This window comes from Callorhinus ursinus, unplaced genomic scaffold (assembly GCF_003265705.2).
Source record: "Callorhinus ursinus isolate GAN/ISIS: 27379988/994484 unplaced genomic scaffold, GSC_fseal_2.0 scaffold21, whole genome shotgun sequence".
In the NCBI taxonomy this organism is placed as follows: Eukaryota; Metazoa; Chordata; class Mammalia; order Carnivora; family Otariidae; genus Callorhinus; species Callorhinus ursinus.
The window spans coordinates 4,795,857-4,810,700 of NW_027397083.1; the positions used below are offsets into that span (position 1 = coordinate 4,795,857).

General features: G+C 39.9%; 1 protein-coding gene across 9 annotated transcripts in view; it reads right to left on the reverse strand.

Annotated features, from left to right (window-relative positions):
• Positions 1-14,844, reverse strand: part of ATG13 (autophagy related 13) — a 51,987-nt gene that overhangs the window by 26,248 nt on the left and 10,895 nt on the right. The gene's annotated exons all lie outside the window — the stretch shown is intronic.

Here is a 14,844-nt window from a genome sequence, read left to right on the forward strand (position 1 = left end):
ACACACACACACACACACACACACACACACACACACACACACACACACACACACACACACGAAAAGACCTAGGGACCTAAATAATGGATGAAGACAAGCCATTTTACCTGCATCTGAAACTTTAAGCTTTAAATGTAACTTATCTATTAAAAATAGTTCTACTACCCACCATAGTGAGGACTAAATTTTAACAAGACAAAAACTCTGTTAAAACATAAAATGAGGGGCACCTGGGTGGCTCAGTCGGTTAAGCGTCGGACTCTTGATTTTGGCTCAGGTCACAATCTTAGGGTGGTGAGACTGAGCTCTGTATTGGGCTCAAGAGCTGGGAGTCTGCAGGGATTTTTTTTTTCTCCCTCTGCCCTCCCACCCCCGGCACACACTCTTGCTCTCTCTCTCTCAAATAAATAAATAAAATCTTAAAAAAAATAAAATGAGATCATTTGTATTCCTTCAGAAGAGCACTAAATCAATTTAACTTTGGGGGATTCATGGACCCCTTTTGAGAATCTGCTAACAAGACAAGCCCTTTCTCTAGAAAAATGCACATATATAGAAATGTTTGCCTATAACTCAGATTATATCCCATGGATTTCATGGAACACATCACAGCCCCTCAGGTTGAAATGATTTCAGATAGGGCTGGTATGAGGAAGATAAAGCATTTAGGGAGAGAAGAACATGAACAAAGAGTATCAGCAACAGAGAACAAAATGGATTTGGAACTATTAAGTATCCCAGTTTTCTAAAGGACTATGTATGGATAGGGAAATAGTATGGCTGGTTGGGGCCAGATCATGAGAATCTTGAATGCATGCAAGCCTGATCTGTACCTAATACAACAGAAATGGGAGCTCCCTCAAGACTTCTGAGTAAAGGAATTAACACAATCAGAGTGCTAGCATCATCTGAATGGTGCTTTAGAAAGATAGCTTTGCTCACATATTGTAGAACAGTTTTAAGTATGAAAAGCAGGGAGACCAGTTAAGTCCTTGGCAATAATGCAGGCTTGTGGTCAAGGCTCAAACTCTAGTACAGTCATGGTTTGGAAATAGTATGGATGGGAGATACTTTAAAGGAAGAGCTGACGGGATTTAAGGACCAACTACAAAAAGTTTAACAAGATTTCAGTTAACAATAAACAGGAAGCTAGTTTTAAGGAAAGATATAAACAGAAGACAGTTAAAACAGGAAATTTTTAAAATTGAGATATAATACCATACACAAAAATAAATTCAAAATGGATGAAAGACCTAAATGTGAAACAGGAAACCATCAAAATCCTAGAGAACATAGGCAGCAACCTCTTTGACATCAGCCATAGCAACTTCTTACTAGATATGTCTCCCGAGGTAAGGCGAGGTGAGGCAAGGGAAACAAAAGCAAAAATGAACTACTGGGACTTCATCAAGATAAAAATCTGCATCACAAAAGAAAAAATCAAAACTAAAAGGCAACCTAGGAATAGGAGAAGATATTTGCAAATGGCATATATGATAAAGGGTTAGTATCCAAAATCTATAAAGAACTTATCAAACTCAACACCCAAAACACAAATAATCCAGTTAAGAAATGGGCAAAAGATATGAATAGACATTTTTCCAAAGAAGACATACAGATGGCCAACAGACACATGAAAAATTGCTCAACTTCACTCATCATCAAGGAAATACACACCAAACCTACAATGAGATGTTACCTCACACCTGTCATAATGGCTAACATCAACAACACAAAAAACTTAACAGGTGTTGGTGAGAATGTGGAGAAGGGGGAACATTCTTACACTGTTGGTAGGAATGCAAATTGCTGCAGCCACTCTTGAAAACACTATGGAGGTTCCTCAAAAAGTTAAAAATAGAACTACCCCATGATCCAGCAATTGTACTACTAGGGGTTCACCCAAAAGATACAAAAATACTGATTCAAAGGGATACATGCACCCCAATGTTTATAGCAGCACTATCAACAATAGCCAAATTATGGAAAGAGCCCAAATGTCCTAATGGATAAAGAACTTGTGATGTACACACACACACACACACACACACACACACACACACACACAATGGAATATTGCTCAGCCATCAAAAAGAAGGAAATCTTGTGGGACACTTGGGTGGCTCAGATGGTTAGGTGTCTGCCTTGGCTCAGGTCATGATCACAGGGTCCTGGGATCGAGTACCACATCAGGCTCCTTGCTCAGGGGGGAGCCTGCTTCTCCCTCTCCCTACCCCTGCTGTGCTCTCTCTCTCTCTGACGGGAAAAAAAAAAAAAAAGAATGAAATCTTGCCATTTGCAATGATGTGGCTGGAACTAGAGTGTATTATGCTAAGTGAAATAAGTCAGTCAAAAAAAGACCGATACCATATGATTTCACTCATGAAGAATTTAAGAAATGAAACAGATGGACATGGGGGAAAAAGACCAAGGCAAACCATAAAACAGAACTATAGAGAACGAACTGAGGGTTGCTGGAGGAGACGTAGATGGGGGATGGGCTAAATGGGTGATGAGTATCAAAGAAGGCACTTGTGATGAGCACTGGGTGTTATATGTAAGTGATGAATCACTAAATTCTACTCCTGTAGCTAATATTACACTATATGTTAACTAACTGGAATTTAAATAAAAATTTGAAAGTACAAAAAATAAAAAATAAAAATAAATAAAAATGGGCTATAACTTACATGTAGTAAAATGCACAAATCTTGGGTATACAGCTCAATAAATATCTTATTGTTTTCATTTCTATTTCAAAAGATATTTTGTTTGTATACAACCATATAACCACAATTCAGATCAAGTTACAGAACATTTCCAATAATCTAGAGGGCTCCCTTGTGTGCCCTCAGTCAGTAAACGCACTAAAAAGTAACCATTATTCTGACCTCTATCATTATAGATCAGTTTTATCTATTTTGACAAATCATTCCATTTATATAAATGGAATCAAACAGTATTAGCTCTTTTGTGGGTAGCTTCCTTTAATCAAGTCATGCCTGTGAAAATCATTTATGATGCTGCATGTGGCACTTTATTCTTTTTCATTGCTAGGTAGCACTCCACTTTATGAATATACCACAACTATTTTTTTTTTTTACAATTTTTATTTATTTGACAGAGAGAGAGACACACACACACAGACAGCGAGAGAGGGAACACAAGCAGGGGGAGTGGGAGAGGGAGAAGCCGACTTCCCACAGAGTAGGGAGCCCGATGCGGGGCTCGATCTCAGGACCCTGGGATCATGACCTGAGCCGTAGGCAGAGGCTTAACGAATGAGTCACCTAGGTGACCCTACCACAAACTATTTATAAATTCCAAGCAGATAAACATTTGGGTTGTTTCCTGGTTTTGGCTATTATATTTTTACACAAGTCTTTTGGTGGACATAAACATTCCTTGCCATCAGATGTAAACCCAGCAGTGTTATGTTGGGTCACAAAGTATACGTAGTTTTAATAGACAACGGACAGTTTTCCAGAATCTGTACCAATGTACACTCCCATCAACATCATATGACGGCTCCAGCTGCTCCACAGCTATACCATTACTTGGTACTTGGTACTAATTCTTTACTTTTCGCCATTCTGGCAGGGGTATGGTAGTATCTCATTTAATCTGTATTAAATGGTTAATGATTAAATTAGTGATTAAATGATCACTGAATTTCCCCTATCAGCACCTTTTCATATGCTTACTAGATATTTGGAAGTCCTCTTCAATGAAGTACTAGTTCAAGCCTTTCGCCCATTTAAAAAATTAGGTTATCTTTTTTTACTGAATTGTAGAAGTTTCTAAAACATATATAGTGGATATAGGTACTTTGTTGGATATGCACTATAAATATCTTCTCCCAGTTTGTGTCGTCTTGCCTTTCTTATGACATCTGTTTCTTTTCATGAGAATCTGAATATACTAATGGACAAAGGCCAGACTACTATATAAAAATAGAGCTCTGACCCACAACCTGCAGGAACCAGCCAAGGAAGGAAGCCAAACTAATATCTCCATTATCTAGCCCAAGAAGCCAACATACTATCTACAGTAACCAGTCAAGGAAGTCAGACTATCTCTAGCAACTAACTAGTCCAGGAAGCCAAACAATAACCCCTCTAAAAATTGACCCCAAACAGTCAAGACTTGAGTAATAACTGACAGTTCCCCTAATTTTTGTCCCTGCTTCCAACTTAGGACCAACCACAGAAAACCAAATATATATCCCTAAACAACTACTACATAGGATGCCCCCACTTGTAGTTAGGCTGCCTATAGCTTTCCCATGCCAATAACCCCGTAACAGGACACATCTGAAAGTTTTCCCTTTCTTCCACTATAAAGCTTCCCACTGGTCTACCTGCCTTTGAGTTTTTGCCAATGCAAGTGATGGTGGCTAACTCCCCTGCTATGACAAGCTCTGATTAAATGGCCTTCACCCATTCTCATTTTGTGGTCTTTATTTCCACATTAAAAACATCCTTACTGAGGTATAACTGACAATAAAAAATATATTGGGAGTGTAAGACATGGTAAGGTTGTTTTTTTTTTAAGATTTTATTTATTTATTTGAGAGAGAGAGAGAGCATGAGCTGGTGGGGGGGGGGGAGGCAGAGGGAGAGGGACAAGCAAACTCCATGCTGAGGTTGGAGCCCAACTCAGAGCTTCAGTCCCACAACCCTGAGATCATGACCTGACCTGAAATCAAGAGTCAGACACTTAACCAATTGAGCCACACAGTTGCCCCAAGCCACTGTAAGTTTTGACATCTATTTGTAACTGTAAAACCATTACCACAAAATGGTGAACATACCTATCCCTGAGTTTCCTCATATTCCTTTGTAATCCCTCTTTCCAGCACCTCCTTAACACCCCATCCCTGGGCAACCACTGCTGTGCCATCACTATAAATGCCTATCTGCACTGTCTACAGTTTTATATAAATGAAATCAGACAGTATGTACTCTTTGGCTTCTTTCACTTAGTATAATTAGTTTGAGATTCATCCATGTTGTGTTCCATGTTCATAGTTCATTTCTATCTATTGCTGAGTAGTAGTATCCTCTTATGGAGTCTTTTGATTAGCAGAGGTTCTTAATTTTAATAAGTCAAATTTCTGAACTTTTTTTTAGCACTTCTTTGTGCTCTGCTGAAAATTTTTTTGCTGATCTCAAAGTCATGAAAATCTACATTTTTTTTCTAAAAATGTTATTGTTTACCTCTCATGTTTATATTCGTGATCCATCATAAATTAATTTTTCTTGTGGTAGACATTTGAGATCAAGGTTCGTTATTTTTTGACAATCAGTTCAGGTTATTTAATAGGTTGAATTAGAAACACCAGAAGATCAATCTGATAAATTGATATCCAATTTGTAACTAATGGAAAGGTTAAGACTGAGGTTAAAGTTGGAGAGAAGTAGATATTCTCAAAAAGAAGGAATAGTTTAAAAACCATAGCAGTAGGGGCACCTGGGTGATGCAACTGCCTTCGGCTCAGGTCATGATCCTGGAGTCCCAGGGAGTCAGCTTCTCCCTCTGACCCTCCCCCCTCTCATGTGCTTTCTCTCTCTCTCTCAAATAAATAAAATCTTAAAAACAAAACAAAGCAAAAACATAGGAGTAGACGAAATAACCATGGAAGATAACAGGGAAATAACAAAGGCCCCAAGAAAATAATGACATAAAAGAACCATAAAGAGAAATGCCAGAACTTATCAGAGAAATAGGAAAAAAAGATTTCTGAGCAGTTATCACTGAAACTGAGAGGAAGTAAGTTTCAAGATTGAAGGGATGGTCAAATAATATAAAAGTTCTTGTGGAGGAGGCAAAACTTTACCTATACTCCCTCAGGTTTTCAGCTGGGCCTCTTTAACAAAAAGACAGATTACAAGAGAAAAACAGTTTATTAACACCTGCAGTGCACATCTCACAAGAGAAATCTCAACAGAAAAATAATTCAACAGTGTGGCTTAGAACTGTGGCTTATATGGGATCTTCAACAAAGAATGATAAAGTTGTAGAGAAATGACAAGACAAATGAAAGCAGTTCTAGGCTTCCAAGGGTGGCAAACTGTGGGAAGATAAATATATGGGAGGAAACTAATGGGGTAAGATTTGTTTGCAGATTCCACCAGTGCCTTCTCTGAGCTGCTAAGAGTCTGTCTCTAGGAAAAGGAGAATTTATCTCACCTTCAGGCAGAAAAGTGGAAGGTAAAGAAAGATTCTCCTGCATTTGCTGCTTAATTGCCTTCAGATCAAAATAATTTTTATGTCAAAGAGGCATATTTTGGGGTGACACATTCTGGTTTCCTTCATTCTCAAGGTGAGAAAAAGGCCACTGGACTTGGCATTGTGTTGCTAATGACCTTTGAGAGGATCACTTCTTAAGAGTGGGGGTGCTTCAGCTGGATTCTGAGAAGTTAGACAGGAAGAGACCTCAAGCTTCTGTGAAAAGGATTTTCTCTATGGTATAGCGCCATCTGAGCAAATTTATGGGGGAGAGGGGAGAAACCAATGAAGGAGAAATAAAACACCTAAGAAGCGATTGCAGGACTCAGATGCCACAGTAGAGTCCACGGTGATCAAGGACAGGTTGAAGCCTGAAGTGATCCAAATTATAAAGGACTTATCTTTTGGAGCCTACCATTTGTATGTTTGACACACTTTTGAAGCATACACCCACCTTCAGACCTTCCTAATTTTGGCTGAAAACACAAATGTTATGGTAAAAATAAAAAACCTTTTAAAGGGTTAAACCGCTCAAGGCCCTAAAGCAACCACAGCAACAGATCGGAGATAAGAATAGTACTGGAGGACTGTACTGCCCTTATTTTATACTGAAGTGGGGAATTGTGTTCCCACCACCAGAACATCTACCAATGCAAACATAATAGCACAATGACTCTTGTGACTTTTTGTACCTTGGTAAGCACTAAAAGGATTATGTAACTAGAGTTAGTTATTGAGCCAAAAGGGGTGAGATCCCCACTGGGGAAGAAGTTATCTACAGGCATCAGAGCTTTTTATTCCCTTAGAAATGTGATTTCTTTCACTAAGCCTCACCTATCAAGCAGTTAATTCATCCTTTATAATATAAATGTTATATAAAGTTTACCCTATGCCTTGCTTTTTGCAAAACGCCTTCTTTGAGTATTACAAGGACTTTAAAGGGAAATTCGGAACAAACATTAAAAAGAGATCTATAATTCTTCCCTTTTTCTGACCCTTACTAATAACTAGCAAGTTACTAAATCCTTCAAGTTCTTGTTTATACAAAATCCTTTTATATGGGCTACATTTTCATTTCCAAAGAACCACCTTAATCCAGGTCTCATTCCTTATCTGGAAGAGACTCACTTGGTTACTCTACATCTGAAGATCAGGATATGCCATCCCAAAATAAGCCACTCTGGCATAAAGATTATTTTAAGCTGAAGACATTTGAGATTCAACAGATGTACAAAGAAACCTTCTTGGGCTTCCCTTATCTGACTAAAAGCAGAAACTTCTGAAAAATGAGGACAGCCATAAATTCCCATTTCACGTTGGCATCTACTCCCAAGAGATCACAAGTCCCTGCTCTGGGGGAGTTTCAAGGTCAGGAAGAAGATGGAAAGACCATTTGCACCTACCTAAACAAATTTTATCACAAACTTTCTTGTCTCCCATTTGTTCTTCTAAAGACTCATTTGTCTTTTCTAAAGAAACTGATTTGTTCTTCCCATTAAAGTCTTTTCTCCAGGGCACCTGGCTAGCTTAGTGGGAGCAGCGTGCAACTCTTGGTCTTGTGATCGTGAGTTCGAGCCCCATGTTGGGTAGAGAGAGTACAATAAATACATACATACAATTTTTTTTTTTTTAAAAAGTCTTTTCTCGGTTGTGACTAAGGAGGAATGTCAGGGTGAATGGACGGCTCCAGCTCCTGAGTTCACTGCTATTCAGCCTGAAGTCACAGACTGGTCTGAAGGCATGCCCTCGGTGCCTATTCAGCAGCTCCCTACTGAAGACTGGAGCGCCCAGCCAGCCACTGAAGACTGGTCTGCAGCTCCCACTGCTTAGGCCACTGAATGGGTAGGAACAACCACTGAGTGGTCTTAAGCTGCTCTTCCACAAAGGCAAACAAAATGGAAATAAGGTTGACGAAAAATATACAGTTTGTAAAAGTCAGGGGGGAAAAAAGCCTTTTCTCCTAGGCCCCTTTCTCTTGCTAAAATTAGGCATATAAGTCCAAATTCTAACCACCTGGGTTATTCATCACTGAGTATTCGTATGGTTGCTAGTCTTGTGTCAGTTTAAATTTCAGGCCGCCAAGTACTAAACATAAGAACGTACAGGAGAAATTTTCCTCAACACCTTCTTCTAGATTACACTGTAAATCTTGGGCACAATGTAAGCAAAGCATTATATCATTACACTGCTCCTACGCTCCAGAAATTTTGACAAACTCCTAAGTCTGACCTTCAAGATTCCCCATGCAAAGTCATTAGAGGAAATAGGTAAAATGATTTTGAAAAGGTAATCAGAGGCCTGCTGGCACTTTTAAGAAAGATCTTGGTCACTGAAATTACCAAATAAGTGGTGATCCAGAACCAGTATCTAGTCCTTGGATGTACATACTCAAAAAACTAATTTTATTAGTTCAATCAAGGTTTTGAAGACAATTTCAATTATAAGAGACAGTTAATATACCATAAATCCAATTTATTATTTGAAAAATAAAACTGCTAAGTAGATGGAAAGAGAAGCATCAAGTGATCAACATATTGCCTTTCCTAAAAGGCAGCCATTTTGTGAAAGTAAAATTATTTCATTTGGTTAAGTAGTTATCATCCCACTATGAGGTTCATATGTCTTTCTCTACCTCAGGGGCAAGCAAATTGGAATTCCAACAAGAGTCTAGAGGGGGGGTGCCTGGGTGGCTCAGTTGGTTAAGCATCCAATTCTTCACATCTCAGGGTCCTGGGATCAAGCCACACTGGGTGCGGAGCCTGCTTGGGATTCTCCCTCTCACTCTGCCCCTACCCCCACAATGCCCTCTCCAAAAAAAAAAAAAAAAAAAGCCTAGAGGGGCTTCTTACCTGACAATGTATTCATTCGGCTTTCTTTTCTTTAGACATTGCAGAACATGGCCCACATTAGTCACTGTCATCAACACATTTTGATTGACTAAAAGCCTGTTTACATTAAGGGTGCAGACGCCCTGAGAGAGTGGGTTGTAAGGCAGTGCATCAGCTGCTAGAGGATTGTGCCAAAGTGGGGCTTTGGCTTATCACTTAGTTCAAGTCAAGGCCATTTTACCTCTTAGCATTATAGTGTCTCGATTATGTTACAAATTCTTCTGCAAACTTTTAAATTTCTTATCCCTCTGCTGATAATATGCTGAATATGTATGTTAATCAGAGCTACTTACCACCTTCTTTATTAAATTTTTTGCCCTAAGGACATAACCTAATAAACTATGTATAATTTCAGATTTCAAAAAATTCTATGTGGTTCCCACCAACATATATTTGATTAAATTTATCAAGTGTTACCTTTTATAAAATGGCTTAATTAGGTCAAAAATATAGTTACACATTGTAATCCTCCTACAAAGACTGCTGCCCCCTCATCAACACCTATTTTTTTTTTTTTAAGATTTTTATTTATTTGACAGAGAGACATAGCGAGAGAGGGAACACAAGCAGGGGGAGTGGGAGAGGGAGAAGCAGGCTTCCTGCAGAGCAGGGAGCCGGATGTGGGGCTCAATCCCAGGACTCTGGAATCATGACCTGAGCTGAAGGCAGACGCTTAACCGACTGAGCCACCCAGGCGCCCTTCATCAACACCTGTTTTCCCCAGACTCACCACTTACAGCTTTTCCTCCTGAGAAATAACCTCAATTAAGGCCTTTCTTCAAGACTTACAACATTTAACAAATAACAAACATTTTTTAGTGGGCTCTGAACAGCAATTTCAAGTCAAAAACGTTCTCTGCACATCATTTTCCTTTTTTTTTTTAGAGAGTGGAGGGAGAGGGAGAAAATCTTAAGCAGGCTCCATGCCCACTGAGGAGCCTGCCATGGGGCTTGATCTCACAACCCTGAGATTATAACCTGAGCCAAAATCAAGAGTCGGCCGCTTAACTCACTGAGCCACCCAGTTGCCTCCATCACTTTCATTAATAGAAATTCCTAACAACAAATAACTCTTTAACGTTCCCAAAGTGTTTAGAACATGTAGAGATTTATACCATACTAAACTATTTTTAAACAAGTATCGGAAATATAATAAATAAGCAAAACGTGGTGTGTGTGTGTGTCACTCAGCCTTAAAAAGGAAGGAAATTCTGACACATGCTACAACATGGATGAACTCATTAGCTAAGTGAAATAAGCCAGTCACAAAAGGACAAATGCTGTATGATACCATTTATATGAGGTACTTAAGAGTGGTCAAATCATCACCAGAAAGTAATAGAGTGGTTGTCAGGAGCTGGGGGAGGAGGAGGAGTTAGTGTTTAACACTACAGAGTTTCAGTTTTTCAAGATGGAAAAGTTATGGGGATGGGTGGTAGGGATAGCTGCATAACAATGTAATACCACTGACCTATACACTTAAAAATGGTTAATGTGGTAAATTTTATGTTATTTATATTTTAACACAACAACAAAAGAGAATATGCCATTAAATAAATTCTCCCATTGTTATGTAATGGATGTAATCATCGACATCCAAATACTAGACAGAAGATTCTACATCACTGCTCCAGTGCAAAATATATAATCAACTAAGGGAAAAGCAGACTTAACTGGATAGGAAGATTCTCTAGATCTTTGACTTACTTTCATACCGAAATGTTAATTTTCACTTAAAAAAAATCAGTTCTACTTAAATAGGTAGATAAAACATTTATCTCAACTATCTTCCCAATCCCCAGTTAAGAGCACAGAAATATAAAGGTTATAAATAAAGGCAGAAAAGGGGGCATTTCCGTGGCTCAGTTGGTTAAACATCTGCTTTCAGCTCAGGTCATGATCCCAGAGTCCTGGGACTGAGCTGCGAGTTGGGCTCCCTGCTCAGCAGGGAGTCTGCTTCTCCCTCTCCCTCTGCCACTTTTCCTGCTTCTGCTCTCTCTCAAATAAATAAAATCTTTTTATTCCAAGATTTTATTTATTTATTTGACACAGAGAGATAGATAACACAAGCAGGGAGAGCAGCAGGCAGAGGGAGAAGGAGAAGCAGGCTCCCTGCTGAGCAGGGACCGTGATGCAGGACTCAATCCCAGGACCCTGGAATCATGACCTGAGCTGAAGGCAGACACTTAACTGACTGAGCCACCCAGGCGTCCCTCAAATAAATAAAATCTTAAAGAAAAATTTAAGAAAGGCAGAAAAAGAAATAACAAATGAAAGATATCAACAAACTACTGGGGAAAAAAGTGAACAGACTAGTTAAGTATAAAAGATTTCAGGCTTATGCTTATTTCTGCTCACTCCTAAAATATCATTAAAACAAACAATGGTGGGGGTAGGGGGGAGGGTTTAAAAAGCATACAAACAGGGACCAGAAGAATGGGCATGGAGATAACAGCATCACAGTTCTGGAAGACAGAAAACAGAAGGAACAGATAATTGAGACAAGCAGAGCAGAGATGATCAGATAATTGACTGAGCGGAGCAGAGCTGATTGATATCCCAGCCAGCCATGAGAGAAAACCCTAAACAAGGCAAGCTCATCTGAACCAAAGAACCCAAGAGGCTAAGGAATGAGAGTTACCAGATCTCTCCTAAAAGTTGGATGGCAGATGGGGCTGAAACAGGAAGATTATTTTATAAAAGTCCACAGAAGAAGCAGACCCCACTCTGAGCCCAACATCCCTTTCATAACCCCACTCGGGACAAAATTGCCCTTCCTAATGTTAGATGACCAGACATTAACTTTTTGGAAACAATGAATCAAAAAACATGCTGACTTCAATGATCAGGTCTATATGAAGCACTCTGTTCTGAAGAAAAGATACACGGCAGCAGTACTCCAGTTTCGAAGGGGAAACAAACCACTTTATTGATGTTATAATGATCTAATAGAGGGGCGCCTGGGTGGCTCAGTTAAGCATCTGCCTTCGGCTCAGGTCATGATCTCAGGGTCCTGGGATAGAACCGCATGTGGGGCTCTCTGCTCAGCAGGGCGTCGGTTTCTCCCTCTCCCTCTGCCTCCCACTTATGCTCACTCTCTCAAATAAATAAAATCTTAAAACAGAAACAGAAGGAAGAAAAGGGAAATTTGCATAGGTGAGGGCAATAGTAATCAGTAAAGGAGAATAAGACAGTTATATCAAACCAGGTACAACATCCAACCTCATTAGCGGAAGCCCTGTGGAGACAGTCAAGCTGGAGTCCCGATTGAGAGGCATGGGCGGAGTCTCCTCCCCTCAGGTGAGATTTCCAGCTGGAAATCCCCTAAGGGCCATATTCATAGGGCAAATGACAGGATTTGAAGTTAAACACCTGCTCACCTACGTGCAGTTTGGAGTGAGCTGAATTCCTGTTATCATGTCTTAACATCTTCAAGGAGCCTGGGCCCTATGTGTTTGCCTCCCCTCCTGATTCTGTTCTGGGGGACCAGCCCAACCTGGAGCAGGAAGGGATGTGAGGCAAAATTTATAGCATCCAGACCAGAAGGGCCAATTCTGACCTGGAGGCCAGCTAATGTCAACTAATCAGGCTCCCCTGGTCACTTATCCAGCACAAGTCTCACAAACAACACTCTTTAGCCTGTGTGTGTATGTGCAGGTTGGGGTGGTCGGTTATGCAGGACAAATCATAGAAATATCCATCCATACAATACACACTCCCACTCCCATCTCTGGAGCCTCCTTCTTCACTTGGCTTGAAAAACACCGGTGGCGATGTTGGAGGCTTTCATCAAATGACTGGTGATCCCTTGGCTGTCCCATTCACATTTGAGCATGAGGCAAAAAGACAGCAGAAACGCAGGGTATATGAGTGAGGCTGGTAAATTGGTGGGGCTCAGAGGGTCAAACTACAGCCCCCCCAAACTTCTTCAACTGAAAGAAACCTCAAGTGTCAGTATATAGAGGTTTTGCCCTCTGAGGACACTGAATTTCCCCCAAAGAAGCCTCCAAGAACCCTTGTCCTGCTGGGGACAAGTTTTCAATTCCTTTAGTAAATACCAAGGAGTGTGACTGCTGGGTCATATGGTAAGAGTATGCTGAGTTTTGGGTAGGGGGCTGGGTGAAACAGGTGAAGGGGATCAAGAGGGACACACTTCCAGCTATAAAATAAATAAGTCACAGGAATGAAAAGTACAGCATAGGGAATATAGCCAATAATACTGTAATAACCTTGTATGTATATCTCATTTCACTGATTACATATGATGCTAAGTATCTTTTCATATGATTCTTTGTCATTTGTGTATCTTTGGTGAGGTGTCTGTTAAGGTCTTTGGTCCATTTTTAATGGGGTTGTGTTTTTTTTTTTTTTTTAAAGATTTTATTTATTTATTTGAGAGAGAGAGAGAATGAGAGTTAGAAAGCACAAGAGGGAAGAGGGTCAGAGGGAGAAGCAGACTCCCTGCTGAGCAGGAAGCCCGATGTGGGACTCGATCCCGGGACTCCAGGATCATGACCTGAGCCGAAGGCAGTCGCTTAACCAACTGAGCCACCCAGGCGCCCTGGGGTTGTGTGTTTTAAGAGTTCTTTGTATATTTTGGATAAGTCTTTCATCAGATGTGTGTTTTTTGCAAATATTTTCTTCCAGTCTGTGGCTTGTCTTCTAATTCTCTTGACAACTTTAGGTTTTTTGAAAAGCAATTTACATATGGAACTAATCTAATATTGAAAAGTTAACACTTCCATGATTTATTTTAGGATATTATTAATCAAATTCAGTTGTTTTGAGTTACAACTCCTGGCCTATTAACAATATTGCTTTCATATTTATATATTGCTTATTTCTATTCATGCAAAGTACAAAATAGTAACCTCAAAAACTATTAAAGAGATTATAGGATATTTTGCTTACAATTAAAAAAATTACTGACAGATGCTCAACACAAATGTTATTTTCAAGACTGATAAGAATTTAACGCTGTACCTATCAACCACTTTTAGATTTCTTTTAAGAGAAAGTGCACATGCACCCGAGAGAGGGGGTGGGGGAGGGGCAGAGGGAAAGGAAGAGAGAATCTTAACCAGACTCCATGCCCAGCCCACAGCCGACTTGGGCTCAATCTCATGATCCTGAGATCATGACCTGAGCCAAAAATCAAGAGTCAGATGCTCAACCGGCTGAGCTACCCAGGTGCCCCTCCATAAAGCACTTTTAAACTCATGTTTATCATGCACAAATATGAGGTCTGGGGAGCACTGAAATTAAAACTCACAATTTTATATTTACTTTTCCAGCTAACAATGGAAGAGCAGAGATAATCTTTTCTTGCCATTTTTTCTACAGCAAGGATTTTCACATTTTCCCCAACACTGGTTTCAGAGGCAGATGTACAATAAATGGGGGAAGATTAATAGTTCTTTTTTTTTTAATGAGGTAGAATTAGATGTTTTGTTTTGTTTTTTTAAGATTTTATTTATTTATTTGACAGAGAGAGACAGCGAGAGCAGGAACACAAGCACAGGGAGTGGGAGAGGAAGTAGGCTTCCCGCCAAGCAGGGAGCCTGACGCGGGGCTCAATCCCAGGACCCCGGGATCATGACCTGAGCCGAAGGCAGACGCTTAGCGACTAAGCCACCCAGGTGCCCCAGATTAATACTTCTTCACAGTAGACTGTCAAGTATTAAGTGTATAAGGAATAACAAAATTATAAAAACCACCATTTTGC